This window comes from Ahaetulla prasina, chromosome 1 (genome assembly GCF_028640845.1).
Source record: "Ahaetulla prasina isolate Xishuangbanna chromosome 1, ASM2864084v1, whole genome shotgun sequence".
NCBI lineage: Eukaryota > Metazoa > Chordata > Lepidosauria > Squamata > Colubridae > Ahaetulla > Ahaetulla prasina.
Window position 1 is genome coordinate 373,362,278 of NC_080539.1, and position 16,401 is coordinate 373,378,678.

General features: G+C 49.1%; 1 protein-coding gene across 1 annotated transcript in view; it reads right to left on the reverse strand.

Moving 5' to 3' along the window:
• The window catches only part of SEMA6B (semaphorin 6B), a 246,084-nt gene extending 233,076 nt beyond the window's left edge, over positions 1 to 13,008 (reverse strand). The window contains exon 1 of the mRNA XM_058163625.1: positions 12,204 to 13,008. The gene's annotated coding sequence lies outside the window, so the exon portion shown is untranslated. The remainder of the gene's footprint in view (positions 1 to 12,203) is intronic.
• Positions 13,009 to 16,401: the final 3,393 nt, after the last annotated feature.

The window sequence follows — 16,401 nt, forward strand, 5'->3', positions numbered from 1 at the left end:
AATTTTGATCAGCTGACCCTGGGGAGGCTGCAACGGTCGTAAGTGTGAAAAACAGCCATAAGTCACTTTTTTCTAGTGCCATTGTAACGGTCACTAAATGAACTGTTGTAAGTCAAGGACTATCTGTACTGATAAGTCCAAAACTTTGAGAGAGAATGACTACTTAACACAATATTTCTCAACTTTGGTAACTTTATGAGGGGTGGACTTCAACTCCCAGAATTCTCCAGCCAGCTGGGGAATTCTGGGAATTGAAGTCTACCCCTCATAAAGTTGCCACAGTTGACAAACCCTGATCTAACCCTGATCTAACCCTCAAACCCTGATCTAACCACTAGGTTATCTTTCTTGTCTATGCTGGTTGGGAGTTGAACTCCACCCCTCATAAAGTTGCCACAGTTGACAAACCCTGATCTAACCCTGATCTAACTCTGATCTAACTGCTAGGTTATCTTTCTTGTCTTGTCTATGCTGGCTGGGGAATTCTGGAAGTTGACGTCCGCCCCTCATAAAGTTGCCACAGTTGACAAACCCTGATCTAACCCTGATCTAACCCTCAAACCCTGATCTAACCGCTAGGTTATCTTTCTTGTCTTGTCTATGCTGGCTGGGGAATTCTGGGAGTTGAAGTCCGCCCCTCATAAAGTTGCCACAGTTGACAAACCCTGATCTAACCCTGATCTAACCCTCAAACCCTGATCTAACTGCTAGGTTATCTTTCTTGTCTTGTCTATGCTGGCTGGGGAATTCTGGAAGTTGGTCCACCCCTCATAAAGTCGCCACAATTGACAAACCCTGATCTAACCCTGATCTAACCCTCAAACCCTGATCTAACCGCTAGGTTATCTTTCTTCTCTTCGAAGTTTTTCCAACCCAGCATGCAACCTCTGGAATTTCATCCCTTTTGCTGGAAATTTTGACCTGGTCGCCGCAACATCTGGACAGCAGCCATGTGGGATAAGATTTGGGGGACTGATTATTGTTTTGCCATGGGGATATTTTTCCTAAAAGAACCCCCTCAATTCTCCCCTTGAAGAAAACCATCATCTAAGAGGTCACCCAGATCTTCAGCCCGTCAGCTGTGAAATTTTTATCCGGAATTCTTATCCGGGCCATTACTCCGGAGTCACTCCAATAGTGAGATGGGTGGCATAAAAACATTTAAAAATGCAACACAAGGCAATAAAAAATAAAATAAAAAATGAAATGAAATGAAATAAGGTAAAGTAGAATAAATAAATAAAATAAAAGAGTAAAATTAAATTAAATGAAATTAAATTTGTGAGTGCTCCATCTCTAGAGATTTTTAAGAAGAGATTGGACAGCCGTTTGTCCAGAATCGTATAGGCCAGGGTGTCTCACACGAAGGGGGTTGGACTAGATGACCTTCCAGCTCCCTTCCAATTTTTTTCTGCTGTAATTCTGCCTGATGAAAGGAAAGGAAATTGTACAAAATAAAATAATTAATAAAATAAAATAAAATAAAATAATAAAATAAAAATAAAATAAATAAATAAAATAAAATTTAAAAGGGGCCTCTGGTGGCTCAGACTGCTAAGGCAGTCTGTTATTAACAGCAGCTGCTTGCAATTACTGCAGGTTCAAGTCCCACCAGGCCCAAGGTTGTCTCAGCCTTCCATCCTTTATAAGGTAGGTAAAATGAGGACCCATTGTTGGGGGCAATAAGTTGACTTTGTATATAATATACAAATAGAATGAAGACTATTGCTTGACATAGTGTAAGCCGCCCTGAGTCTTCGGAGAAGGGCGGGATATAAATTTAAATAAAAATAAATAAATAAATAAATAAATAAATAATAAAATAAAATAAAAAATAATAAAATAAAACAAATAAAATAAAATAAAATAAAATAATAAAATAAAATAAAATAATGAAATAAAATAAAATAATGAAATATGAAATAATGAAATGAAATAAAATAAAATAAAAAATAAAATAAAATAAAGTTAAATTAAATTAAATTTGTAAGTGCTCCATCTCTGGAGATTTTTAAGAAAAGACTTGGACAAGCCATTTGTCCAGAATCGTATTGGGGGTCCCACTTAAGCACGGGGTCGGGCTAGATGACCTTCCAGCTCCCTTCCAACTTTGTTCTGCTGTAATTCTGTCTGGTGAAATGAAATGACAAAAATAATAACGTAAAATAACTAAAATGAAACAGTAAAAAAAATAAAATAATTCGAGTTGCCCAAATCATTGAGCAAACGGCTTCTGAGTTTTGAAAAATACTTTCTTCAGCCTTCCCCCTCGCTCTCCCAATCGGTCACTTTCCTTTTTTTTTTTTCTGAGGCCCGAGGGATGCAAGTGGTAGAGTCCTCACGAGAGAAAGCAAAGGCTGTACCACTTTTCTCTGTCAGACAAAAACAGAAAGGGCAGGGCAATCGCACACATACACACAAAAACACACACACACAGCTTGTACTGTATCTGATGCAGATGTACAACACCGTCCCTCTACATCCTTCCCTGCCTCTCAAAATTTCGTAGGGATGCAACTCGGTCCTGTTTTGCAAATTTCAACTCACAAAGCCCGGAAGCCGTTGTGCTGTTATCGGGTTTATATATATATATATATATTTTAAATTATTTAGCATTTAAGAAGCCCTCCGCTGCCTCTCTCTGGCCTTTGCCTCGTCATCCTGCAGCCTCGGTGACATAAATCTCCATCAGCCACACAACGAATCGCTTTCCCAGGCCGGCTCCGTATCTCAAGAATGTGCTTATCTTGAGAATTTCTCACCCCCCCCCCAAAAAAATACCCCAAGAAGCCAGAGTGAGCGAAGGAACGAGAGAGAGAGATTTTTGGCAGACGAAAGAGAAGTCGCTTAAGTGGGAGGCAGACAAGGGTCTCTTTGATGAGAACAAATCTTGATTTTTTTCTCCCTTTTTTTAATTTTCTGGCTCAGAAGGGGACCCTTCCCCAGGTCCAGGTTTTGAAAAATCTGCAAAACTCATTCTCTGAATTTTTGACGTCTTTTGGGTCCTGCACCGGCCCTCCAAGGTCAAAAGGTGATGGGGGAGCCAAATTCCCAGGGTGGGTCCCCCCCCCAAAAAAAAATTTCCGGAATTGAGTTTCTGAACTGACCTCTACAAGGTCCCTTCCCACTCTCTTAATCTGTTATCGGTCATCCGTGTCTGAAAAACGGCCGTAAGTCACTTTTTTCAGTGCCGTCGTAACTCTGAGCAGTCACTAAACAAATGGTTGAAACCTAGGACTACGTCAGTCCAAAGCTTTGATAGAGAATGACGATATTTGTCAACCTTGGCAACTTTATGAGGGGCGGACTTCAATTCCCAGAAGCGATGCTGGCTGGGGAATTCTGGGAGTTGAAGTCCGCCCCTCATAAAGTTGCCACAGTTGACAAACCCTGATCAAACCCTGATCTAAGCCTGATCTAACTGCTAGGTTATCTTTCTTGTCTTGTCTATGCTGGCTGGGGAATTCTGGGAGTTGAAGTCCGCTCCTCATAAAGTTGCCACAATTGACAAACCCTGATCTAACCCTGATCTAACTACTAGGTTATCTTTCTTGTCTTGTCTATGCTGGCTGGGGAATTCTGGGAGTTGAAGTCCGCTCCTCATAAAGTTGCCACAGTTGGCAAACCCTGATCTAACCCTGATCTAACCCTGATCTAACCGCTAGGTTATCTTTCTTGTCTTGTCTATGCTGGCTGGGGAATTCTGGGAGTTGAAGTCCGCCCCTCATAAAGTTGCCACAGTTGACAAACCCTGATCTAACCCTGATCTAACTGCTAGGTTATCTTTCTTGTCTTGTCTATGCTGGCTGGGGAATTCTGGGAGTTGAAGTCCGCTCCTCATAAAGTTGCCACAGTTGGCAAACCCTGATCTAACCCTGATCTAACTACTAGGTTATCTTTCTTGTCTTGTCTATGCTGGCTGGGGAATTTTTGGAGTTGAAGTCCGCCCCTCATAAAGTTGCCACAGTTGACAAACCCTGACCTAACCCTGATCTAACCGCTAGGTTATCTTTCTTGTCTTGTCTATGCTGGCTAGGGAATTCTGGGAGTTGAAGTCCGCCCCTCATAAAGTTGCCACAGTTGGCAAACCCTGATCTAACCCTGATCTAACCGCTAGGTTATCTTTCTTGTCTTGTCTATGCTGGCTAGGGAATTCTGGGAGTTGAAGTCCGCCCCTCATAAAGTTGCCACAGTTGACAAACCCTGATCTAACTGCTAGGTTATCTTTCTTGTCTTGTCTATGCTGGCTGGGGAATTCTGGAAGTTGAAGTCCACCCCCTCATAAAGTTGCCACAGTTGACAAACCCTGATCTAACCCTGATCTAACCCTGATCTAACTGCTAGATTATCTTTCTGGTCTTGCCTATGCTGGCTGGGGAATTCTGGGAGTTGATGTCCGTCCCCTCATAAAGTTGCCACAGTTGACAAACCCTGATCTAACCCTCAAACCCTGATCTAACTGCTAGGTTATCTTTCTTGTCTGGTCTATGCTGGCTGGGAATTCTGGGAGTTGAAGTCCACCCCCTCATAAAGTTGCCACAGTTGACAAACCCTGATCTAACCCTGATCTAACTGCTAGATTATCTTTCTGGTCTTGTCTATGCTGGCTGGGGAATTCTGGGAGTTGATGTCCGCCCCCTCATAAAGTTGCCAAGGTTGACAAACCCTGATCTAACCCTCAAACCCTGATCTAACCCTGATCTAACTGCTAGATTATCTTTCTGGTCTTGTCTATGCTGGCTGGGGAATTCTGGGAGTTGAAGTCCGCCCCTCATAAAGTTGCCACAGTTGACAAACCCTGATCTAACCCTGATCTAACTGCTAGGTTATCTTTCTTGTCTTGTCTATGCTGGCTGGGGAATTCTGGGAGTTGAAGTCCGCCCCTCATAAAGTTGCCACAGTTGACAAACCCTGATCTAACCCTGATCTAACTGCTAGATTATCTTTCTGGTCTTGTCTATGCTGGCTGGGGAATTCTGGGAGTTGATGTCCGCCCCCTCATAAAGTTGCCAAGGTTGACAAACCCTGATCTAACCCTCAAACCCTGATCTAACCCTGATCTAACTGCTAGATTATCTTTCTGGTCTTGTCTATGCTGGCTGGGGAATTCTGGGAGTTGAAGTCCGCCCCTCATAAAGTTGCCACAGTTGACAAACCCTGATCTAACCCTGATCTAACCCTCAAACCCTGATCTAACCAGCGTGAAAACTGGCCATAAGTCACTTTTTTCCAGGGCCGTCACTAACAAACAGATGTTAAATTGAGAATCGCCCGTATCCGACTTCCCTGTGGTTCTCAGAAGGAAAGCATTGCGATGATGAAACCCAGAGGTTGTAAGAGTCAGATGGAAGAATTTTTGGATTCTGGGCAGATGCCAACTTCTCAAGGTCCCAGGAGGACAGTTCACAAGTCAACACAAGTTCTTGGCCTCTGAGAAACTCTCCAGCAGTCTGGAGCTTGGCATCCGAGCTCGACGAGAAATTAAAGAGACTACAGGCCAGACTGAATAACGGAGTAACAAGAGTTGGAAGGGACCTTGAAGGTCTTCTAGTCCAGCCCCCCTGTTCAGGCAGGAGATCCTACACCAGGAGAAGGGCGGTATACAAATTAAATTATTATTATTATTATTATTATTATTATTATTATTATTATTATTATTATTATTATTATTATTATTATTATTATTATTATTATTATTATTATTTCAGACAAATGGCTGTCCTGTCTCTTCTTGAAAGCTTCCAGTGATGGAGCAGCACCCCACAACTTCCAGAGGCGGGTCGTTCAGAGTAATAGAACGACAGAGTTGAACTACAGAACTAGAGATTAGGGGGAAGGGACTCTTGCAGGTCATCTAGTCCAACCCCTCCCCGCCCAAGCAGGAGACCCTGCACCGTTTCTGACAAATGGCAGTCCAATCTTTTCTTGAAAGCCTCCAGTGATGAAGCTCCCACAACTTCCGAAGGCAACTTCTGTTCCATTGGGTTGATGGTTCTCACCGTCAGGAAATTCCTCCTTATTTCTAGGTTGAATTTCTCCTGGATCAGTTTCCATCCATTGTTCCTTGTCTGGCCTTCAGGCGTCTTGGAAAATAGCTTGCTCCAACTTCTTCTTGAAAGCCTCCGGTGAATGGAGCTACCCACCACTTCTGGTGGCAAGCTGTTCCCCTGGTGAATTCTCCTCACCGTCAGGAAATTCCTCCTTAATTCTAGGTTGCTTGTCTCCTTGATTAATTTCCATCCATTCTTCTTGCCTTGAAGCTCTTTGGAAAATAGCTTGACGCCCCCCCCCCTCTTCTTCTTTGGGGCAGCCCCTCAAATACTGGAAGACTGCTATCGTGTGTGTGTCCCCCCCGCCTCCCAGTCCTTCTTTTCATTAAACTAGACATATCCAGTTCCGGCAACCGTTCTTTGTATATATTTTCTGAGGTTTTTGCGGGTGTTTGTATGTAGGTCTTTGGCTATTCGGGTTTTCTCCCGCGTAAAATTGGAAGTGTCTTGGCAACGTTTCAACGAAGTCTCATTCGTCATCTTCAGGCTTCAGCTTCGTGCTCTTGCTCCCAATTGCTCCCAGAAGCACGAAGCTGAAGCCTGAAGATGACGAATGAGACTTCGTCGAAACATCGCCAAGACACTTCCAATTTTACGTGGGAGAAAACCCGAATAACCAAAGACCTATATATATATATTTGTTTTTTGAGGTTTTTGCGGGTGTTTGTATGTAGGTCTTTGGTTATTCGGGTTTTCTCCCGCGTAAAATTGGAAGTGTCTTGGCGATGTTTCGACAAATCTCATTCGTCATCTTCAGGCTTCAGCTTTGTGCTCTTGCTCCCAATTGCTCCCAGAAGCACGAAGCTGAAGCCTGAAGATGACGCATGAGACTTCGTCGAAACGTCGCTAAGACACTTCCAATTTTACGTGGGAGAAAACCCAAATAACCAAAGACCTACACACACACACACACACCACATACACACACATATATATATATATATACCGCTTTACAGCTCCCTCTAAGGTGGTTTACAGAGTCGGCCTACTGCCCCCCCCCCCACAATCTGCGCCCGAACCGAGGCATTATAAAGCGAATCATGAACATTTCGAGTTAAGCCGGAGATTGGCTGCTTTCTCCAGCAAAATTAGACAGAGATTATTTCTCCAGTCTCGACTTGGAGAAGCCCTCCGGCCATGCTCAGGAGCCGTGGGTTCTCTCCCGCCACCGAGCCTACAACGGTGAGCTCATCGCGGCTTCGGGCTGCTGTTCTTCTCATCTCTCCCCTCCCCTCTTTTCTTCTCTACCCACCGAACCTGCTCTCCCCCCGGGCATGGGGCAGGCAGCTGTTAAAGGGCCAGTCTTGAGCCGACAATGCAGGCTAAGGAGGATGGGAGGGGTTTTTTGGAAGGGGGGGGTGATAATCACGAGACCAGCCCTGGGTTCAAGAGGACAATAATTCACCAAAAAAAAACCCCTCTGGTTAAACAGCCTCTTCGCTCTTTGAGCCAGAGAGTCATTCATTCCAGCCCGGCTCCTTCCCTCGTCCCCCTTCTCAATTCTGCAGCCCACCCCCTAAAATTTGCTCTGTATTAACTCAGAGATTGGACAACCGTTTGTCTGAAACAGTACAGGGTTTCCTGCCTGAGCAGGGGGGGGGGGCGGGGGTCAGACTAGAAGACCTCCGAGGTCCTTACCGACTCTTGTTATTCTGTATTTTATATTCCCCTACTCTGTAACCCCAAAGGTATCACTGTCGCAAAAGCAGAAAGCCTTCCCCGACTTTACACAGGTGGTTCTCGCCTAACGACAGTTCATTTAGTGACTGTTTCAAGTTACGACGGCCCTAAAAAAAAAAAGGTGACCGATGACCATATTTTCACACTGATGACCGTTGCAGAATCCCTGTGGTCACGGGATCAAAATTCAGACATGTGGCAACTGACTCGTATTTATGACGGTTGCAGTGTCCCAGGGTCACTTCCTCCTTCCTTCCTTCCTTTTTCTTTCTTTCTTTTTCTTTCTCTCTTTTTCTTTCTTTCTTTCTGACAACAGTCCACAGGGCAGCCGTATTCATTTAACAACCGCGCGGCTCCCTTGACAGCTGCAGTGATTCACTTAACAACGGTGGCAAGAAATGTTGTAGAACAGGGCAAAACCCATCGAACCAGCGTCTCCCTTAGCCACAGATATTTTGGGCTCAACGTTGGTCGTAAGTTGAGGATTCTCCTTAAGCGTTCAGCGTTCCTGGGTATTGCCTCGGATCAGACAAACAGGCCAAGAGAACCCCTGGGCATATACAGAGCACAGACGGCGAAATGAAAAGTTTCCCAGGCACAAAAAGACCCTCCCTCAATTTTTGTCCCTTCCCCTGCAAAGCACAAATGAGAGGTGTTCCTTGAAACAAACCAAGTTTAACCTAGTTTCCCCAATTAACTCCTTTCCAGCATCTTGAACCCAGGGTTCTCAAAAGCGCTGGACTTCATTCATTCATTCATTCATTCATTCATTTCCTCCCTCCCTTTCTCCTTCCTTCCTTTTCTCACTTCCATCTCCTTGCTTCCTTTCCTCCCTCCCTCCCTCTCTCCTTCCTTTCTCCTTCCTTCCTTTTCTCACTTCCATCTCCTTCCCTCATCCCTCCCTCTCTCCCTCCTTCCTTCCTTTTCTCACTTCCATCTCCTTCCCTTATCCCTCCCTCCCTCCTTTCTTTCTTTTCTCACTTCCATCTCCTTGCTTGCTTTCCTCCCTCCCTCCCTCTCTCCTTCCTTCCTTCCTTTCTCACTTCCATCTCCTTCCTCATCCCTCCCTCTCTCCCTCCTTCCTTCCTTTTCTCACTTCCATTCCTTCCCTCATCCCTCCCTCTCTCCCTCCTTCCTTCCTTTTCTCACTTCCATCTCCTTGCTTCCTTTCCTCCCTCCCTCCCTCTCTCCTTCCTTTCCCTTCCTTCCTTTCTCACTTCCATCTCCTTCCCTCATCCTCCTCTCTCCCTCCTTCCTTCCTTTTCTCACTTCCATTCCTTCCTCATCCTCCCTCTCCCTCCTTCCTTCCTTTCTCACTTCCATCTCCTTGCTTCCTCCCTCCCTCCCTCTCTCCTTCCTTTCCCCTTCCTTCCTTTTCTGACTTCCATCTCCTTCCCTCATCCCTCCCTCTCTCCCTCCTTCCTTCCTTTTCTCACTTCCATCTCCGTCCCTCATCCCTCCCTCTCTCCCTCCTTCCTTCCTTTTCTCACTTCCATCTCCTTCCTTCCTTCCTCCCTTCTTCCCACTTCCTTCCTTCCTTCTTTTTCTTCCTTCTCTCTCACCTTCCTTCCTCCTTCCTTCCTTCCCTCCCTCCTTCCCGCTTCCTTCCCTTTCCTTCTTTCTTTCTTCCCTCTCTCCCGCCTTCCTTCCTTTTCTCACTTCCATCTCCTTCCTTCCTTCTCTCATCCCTCCCTCCCTCTCTCCCTCCTTCTTTCCTCCTTCCTTCCTTTTCTCACTTCCATCTCCTTCCTTCCTTTCCCTCCCTCCCTCCCTCCTTTCCTTCCTAAATGGCCATGCCATGACAAATCTCGCCCAAGGATTGGCTTACTTGGGCTTAACAGACTGTGAGAATGCAAGGGTACACAAGGTTTCTATACAGGGTTGTGTGAAGCCAGCCTAAGCAACTTGGAAATGTAGTCCCTTGGCGGGGAGGGGGGGGGAGAGAATCACGAGGGGTGGGGGGGGGCTGTCGATCCCCAAAGCCATAAAAGAGCCTGAAAACAGAAGGAGACAGAAGGAGACGCGAGAACATGGTTCCCTTGAGCATACAAAGAGTATTTGTCTATTCTGGGTCTCTCTCTTGGGCACGGAGGCTGGACTGGATGACCTGCAAGGTCCCTTCCAACTCTGTTCTATTCTGCTCTGGAGGAAGAAGAGCGGCAGCCCCAGAGCAGGGTCATAAAGGGGGGTTCCTGGGCCTCTTTTGGTAAGGGCGATGTCTCCCCACCTCCCTGGCTGTTCGCTTTTGAACCCGTGTCCTCCGAAAAAACGCCAAATGAGCTGCAAGCAGGGAAGCAAGATAGAAGCACGGGAGAGGGAAGGTGACACCCCGCAAAAGAAGGACCAGGAAACAGGAAAGGCTCTTCTCTACCGCGTCTGCCTCCTCCCCCCAACCCCAACCCCCAATTTCCTCACTTTGTGACGGAGCTGGCAGCAAGCCCCATCCGCCCCTCCCTTACCGCTGCATGGAGGGGACTGCCTGTGGCTGGTTCTCTTGGCCCCACGTTCCTCCAGATATTAAGGATACAAGTGGAAGGGGGCAAACTGGGCCCCTTCCTTCCTTCCTTCCTTCCTTCCTTCCTTCCTTCCTTCCTTCCTTCCTCCCTTCCTTCCTTCCTCCCTCCCCTCCCCTTCCCTTCATCCTTCCTTCCTTTCCCTTAATCCTTCCTTCCTTCCCTCCCTACTTCCCTTCCCTTCTTTCTTTCTTCCTTCCCTCCCTTCCTTCCTTTTCTCCCTTCTGTCCTTCCTTCCTTCCTCCCTTCTTCTCACTTCCTTTCCTTCCCTTCTTTTTTTCTTCCTTCTCTCTCACCTTCCTTCCTCCTTCCATCCTTCCTTCTCTCCCTCCTTCCCGCTTCCTTCCCTTTCCTTCTTTCTTTCTTCCCTCTCTCCCGCCTTCCTTCCTTTTCTCACTTTCACCTCCTTCCTTCCTTCCTTCCCTCCCTCCTCCCTCCCTTTATCCTTCCCTCCTTTTCTCACTTCTATTTCCTTCCTTCCTTCCCTTCCTCCCTCCCCCCCTTTCTCCTTCCCTCCTTCCCTCCTTTTCTCACTTCCATTTCCTTCTTTTTCTCACTTCTATTTCCTTCCTTCCTTCCTTCCCTCCCTTTCTCCTTCCCTCCTTCCCATTCTCACTTCCATTTCCTTCTTTTTCTCACTTCTCTTTCCTTCCTTCCTTCTCTCACTTCCATGTCCTCCCTACCTCCCTCCCTTCTTCCACCCACCCACCCAGCTACCTAGATTCTTCATGAAAGGGGCAGCTCACAGGATTTGGGAGCCCCCCCCCCCCAGGGTGGATGGTGTTGATGACTTTGGCCTGTGCCACCAGCTATGCTTTCCAGCCTCCTCCCTCCCTCGATTCTCCTTCTCCTTCTCATCCTCTTCTTCATTCGGGTCGCCTCCTTTTCTACAAAGCCACCCCGTTTTTTTAGCAAAATCGGGGGGGGGGTTGTCTGCCTTTTGGGGGAGGAAGAGGGAGAGAGGGGGGAGACCACAGAGGCTCAACCTCCCCCTGGAACTGACAATGGAGACAATGGCCAAGATCAGAAGGGATTAACCCTGTTTAAATATTCTCTCCTAAAAATTGGGGGCGGGTGGGGGGCCCCGACACAAAATAACAACAACAACAAAAATTCTATCAAAGAGACTGCCAAGCCAAAGACAAACCCCCAAACCCCCTTCTCTCTCCCCCCCCACAAATAAACCCACCGTGGGGGTGCCCCAAAGAGCAGGGCTGGCCACCCACCCACGCACAAGGATCCATCCAGCCCTTCTAAGAAGAAAAAAAGACCCCCATCACGAATCCGCGAAATAGCCAGGGATCCAGCCTTCCCAAAGCCCGAGGCTCCAGGAATTGGCCGCGGGTTCAAAGTCGCCGTAAGGGTTGAAGGTGGGGTGGGGGGGTGGGGGGGGGCTGTGGAGTGGTGGGTGGGAGGAGAGGAAGCTGGGGTGGGGTGGGGGGCAGCTTCGCTTAATCCGGCGGCGTTTAATCGGCTCCGACGGATTGGCGACACGTATCCAACCCCGTGGCAGCCCCTTGACAGCAAGCGGCGAGGAGGGTGGGGGGGGGGTTTGGGTTCCAAGCAACCCCCAGACCCAATTTCTCTCTCTTTCTTTCTCTCTCTGTCTTTCTCTCGCTCTCTCTCGCTCCCTTGAAGCCCGAGCCGGAATTTTTAGCAAATTTTGGGGAGAGGGGAGGGGAGGGAAGGGGGATGTATTCTTTTGCGCAATCCCGATCCTATCTTCTTAAAATTAGCCGGATCCTATAAAGTTTGCAAGCGTTTAAAACAGGGGTGGGTGAAGGAGGGAGGGAGGGAAGGAAGGAAGGAGACGGATGAAAGGAAGCACCGCTCTCCCCTTTTTGGGGGGGGGAGAGAGGGAGGAGAGGAAGAGAGACCCCTCCCCAGGCGAATACGATCCCCTTCCCCAGGCGAATACGATCCCCCCACCCCGCTTCCAGAAAGAAGGAATCTAGTCTTACCTTTGGCTCGCTTTCCGGAGATCTGCCCCGGAGGCTGAAATGTGGTTACGTTGCAGTTGGATGGCTGGCTCCCCAAACTCTGCGAAGCCTTTTGAGGAGAGGGGAGGGGGAAGGCGAAGGAAGGGAAAGGAGGGGGGGTCCGCGGAGGAGGACTCCTCCTCCTCCTCCCTCTCTCTCCCCCCTCTCTCTCTCTAATCTTCCCCCCCTTCCTCCCTTTCCACCTGTCCTCAAGCCTTCACATGCTTGTCTGCGATCGTCCCAGAAAGAACAGCGAGGCTAAACCCGGGTTAGAGAAGAAGGATGGGGGGGAGGGGGGATTGGGGGGGGGGGGACAGCCGGGGAGAAGAAATGTAAAGCAAACGCCCCCTCCTCTATTTCCACCCCCCCTCTCCTCTTCCTCTTCTGCTCCTCCTTCCCAGCAACTCGCTGCCAACTCGGTTATCATGCCATTGCAAAAAAAATTAAATTAAAATAAAATAAAATAAAAGCAAAGCCGCCGCCCCCCGGGGGGAGGCGTGGGGATGGGGTGGGGGGTTAGTGATTGTGCACGGAGAGGAGAGGGGTGGGGGTTTAAGCTGATGCTGGAGGGCTCCCTCTCTCCCCTCCCACCCCTTCTTGGGTTTCTTTCAGCTGCTAGGTTGGGAAGATCAAGGGGGGAGCAGCAGAGGTAGGGCTGGATAGAGAGAAGGGGCCGGGGGGCATATTGCTGGGGAGAATCAGCCCACCCCCACCCCTAAAATCCACCCCACCCGGCTCCGCTTCTGCTCCAGCGGCGGCAACGGCGGCAGCAACGCAGATCCAGGACCCGCCGCCGGCAGCAGCAGCAGCAGCGCCGCGGCTTTGGAAAGTGACAAGAGTCTTCCGCAAAACCCGGACTGGATTTCTTCTCGCCTTGCTTTTTTTTTTTTTTTTTTTTCCAAAGCCGCGGATCCGGAACGTTTTTTTTTCCCCGCCAGGCCAGAGTTGGGCCGGCGGTCCTCGACTTGCGACCGCGAGGGAAACACACCCACTCACCCGGCCCCCGTTTTAACGACCTTCCTTGCCCACTGCGGTCGTTCAGTTAGTCACAGGGAAGTGAAAGGAAACTGATCAGGGAGGTCGCAAAAGGGGATCGTGCAGGGGTGAAAACTCCAGCAGGTTCTGATAGGTTGTGGCGAACCGGTAGCGGAAATTTGGAGTAGTTCGGAGAACCGGCAAATACCACCTCTGGCTGGTCCCAGACTGGGATGGGAATGGGCATTTTGCAATATCCTTCCCTAGGAGTGGGGTGGGAATGGGAATTTTTCAGTATCCTTCCCCTGGAGTGAGGAGGGAATGGAGATTTTGGAGTATCCTTCCCCCCCCCCCCGGAGTGGGGAGGAAATGGAGATTTTGCAATATCCTTCCCCTGGAGTGGGGAGGGAATGGAGATTTTGCAATATCCTTCCCCTGGAGTGGGGTGGGAATGGGCATTTTGCAGCATCCTTCCCCCCGGAGTGGGGAGGGAATGGGGATTTTGCAGCATCCTTCCCCTGGAGTGGGGTGGGAATGGGGATTTTGCAGCATCCTTCCCCTGGGGTGGGGTGGGAATGGAGATTTTGCAATATCCTTCCTCTGGAGTGGGGTGGGAATGGAGATTTTGCAGTATCCTTTCCCCGGAATGGGGAGGGAATGGAGATTTTGCAGTATCCTTCCCCTGAAGTGGGGAGGGAATGGGGATTTTGCAGTATCCTTCCCCTGGAGTGGGGAGGGAATGGAGATTTTGCAATATGTTTTCCCCAGGAGTGGGGAGGGAATGGAGATTTTGTAGTAGCTTTCCCCTGGAGTGGGGTGGGAATGGAGATTTTGCAGTATCCTTCCCCCGGAGTGCGGTGGGAATGGAGATTTTGCAGCATCCTTCCCCTGGAGTGGGTAGGGAATGGGGATTTTGCAGTATCTTTCCCCTGGAGTGGGGAGGGAATGGAGATTTTGCAGCATCCTTCCCCTGGAGTGGGGAGGGAATGGAGATTTTGCAGCATCCTTCCCCTGGAGTAGGGAGGGAATGGAGATTTTGCAGTATCCTTCCCCCGGAGTGGGGGGGAATGGGGATTTTGCAGCATCCTTCCCCTGGAGTGGGGTGGGAATGGGGATTTTGCAATATCCTTCCCCTGGAGTATGGAGGGAATGGGGATTTTGCAGTATCCGTCCCCCGGAGTGGGATGGGAATAGGGATTTTGCAGCATCCTTCCCCTGGAGTGGGATGGGAATGGAAATTTTGCAGTATCCTTCCCCTGCCATGCCCACCAAGCCACGCCCACAGGACCAATAGTAAAGAAATTTGAATGTCACCACTGGGATCATCTCTCTCTCTCTCTCTCTCTCTTTCACACACACACACACACACACACTGGATGCTGCAACTGGTCTTAAAGCTGTGCCTGTTGCTAAGCGTCCGGATTTTTGTCCACGTGACCGTGCGGGATCCTGCAACGGTCGTAAGTGTGAAACACGGACCTAAGCCCACTTTGTGCCGTGACGTTGTAACTTCAGACGGACGCTAAACCAACGGTTGTTAAGTTGCATTCCCTAACCGCCCTTCCTCTGCGAAGATGAGGTGGGCTCAGGAAGTATTCGGGCTGGGGGAAGGCAGACTTTGGTGGTGCTCCTTCCTTATTCGGTCGCTAAACAGATCGTTGTAAGATGAGGACTACCTGTAGAAAGGAGCAGGGGGGGGGGTTGGACTATTCGATTTGGACTCCTTTCCTGTCTCGCTTTCTCTTATTTTCCACCATCTCATGGCACAGACGTTTTTTCTCTTGGGTTCGATTAAAAGAGAATTAGAGAATAGAGCTGGAAGGGACCTTGAAGGTCGTCTAGTCCAACCCCCAGCTCAAGCAGGAGACCCTATCCCATGTCAGACAAGTGGTCGTCCAATCTCTGCTTTAAGAACTTCCAGGGATGGAGCGCCCACAATTTCTGGTGGCAAGCTGTTCCACTGGTTAAAATGTCCTCGCTTCCAGGTTGCTTCTCTCCTTGATGAGTTTCCACCCATTGCTTCTTGTCCTGCCTTCAGGTGCTTTGGAGAACAGCCCGACTCCCTCTTCTTTGTGGCAACCCCTGAGAAATTGGAACACTGCTATCATGTCTCCCCTAGTCCTTCTTTTTATTAAACTAGACATTCCCAGTTCCTGCAACTGTTCTTCATATGTTTTAGCCTCCAGTCCCCTAATCCTCTTCGTTGCTCTTCTCTGCACTTTTGGAAAAGGACAAACCCCCATCCCTGGGAAGGTATTCTAAACCATGGTTTAGTGCTGTGATGGTGAACCTATGGCACGTGTGCCACAGGTGGCACGCGGAGCCATATCTGTGGGCACGCGAGTATTGGCCTAGCTCAGCTCCAGCGCGCGTGTGCACACCTACCAGCTCATTTTCAGACCTTCCAGGCTCACCAGAAGTCCGGAAACGGGTTGTTTCCATCCTCTGGAGGGCCTCCAGGGAGGATGGGGAAGGCTGGTTTCACCCTCCCCAGGCTCCTAGAACGGCTCTGGAGCCTGGGGAGGGCGAAAAAATGGGCCTTCCGGTCCCACAAGAAGTCAGGAAATGGGCCGTTTCCGGCCTCCGGAGGGCCTGCGGGGGGATGGGGAAGGTCGTTTTCGCCCTCCCCAGGCTCCTAGAAAGGCTCTGGAGCCTGGAGAGGGCGAAAAACGGGCCTGCCGGGCCATCGCGTACCAAAAGCGTGAGGAGCATGGGGGAGTCACGTGCGCAGGTGCGGGGTGTGTGTGTGAGAGAGAGATGCATTGAATTATGGGAGTGGAGACACCCACACACGATCCCCCACCGCATGACCCCCGTTTTTGGCATGTGATGGCAAAAAGATTAGCCATGCACTGGCTTAGAGGGTAGGAAGTCAAAGGATCTGGATTAAGCCATTCGTGGCCCCGCCAGGGCATTGGGAAGGAGGGAGGGAAGGGATGTGTGAAGGCTGACGGATGCAGTGATGGATTTCAGGTCTGGCTTGCTTAGCTGGCTGGCAAAGATTTCCCTTAACGGGTTCTGCCACTTCTGAATAGCTTCGGGGTTTGTACAGGGGGAAAAAAAATAGAACATTGCTTAGTCTGGAGCAGTGATTTGCAACCATGGCAACTTTTAGAAGGGTGGACTTCAACTCCCAGAATTCCCCAGCCGGCATTTGTGGACTTCAACCCCCAGAATTCTCCAGCCGGCATTTCTGGACTTCAA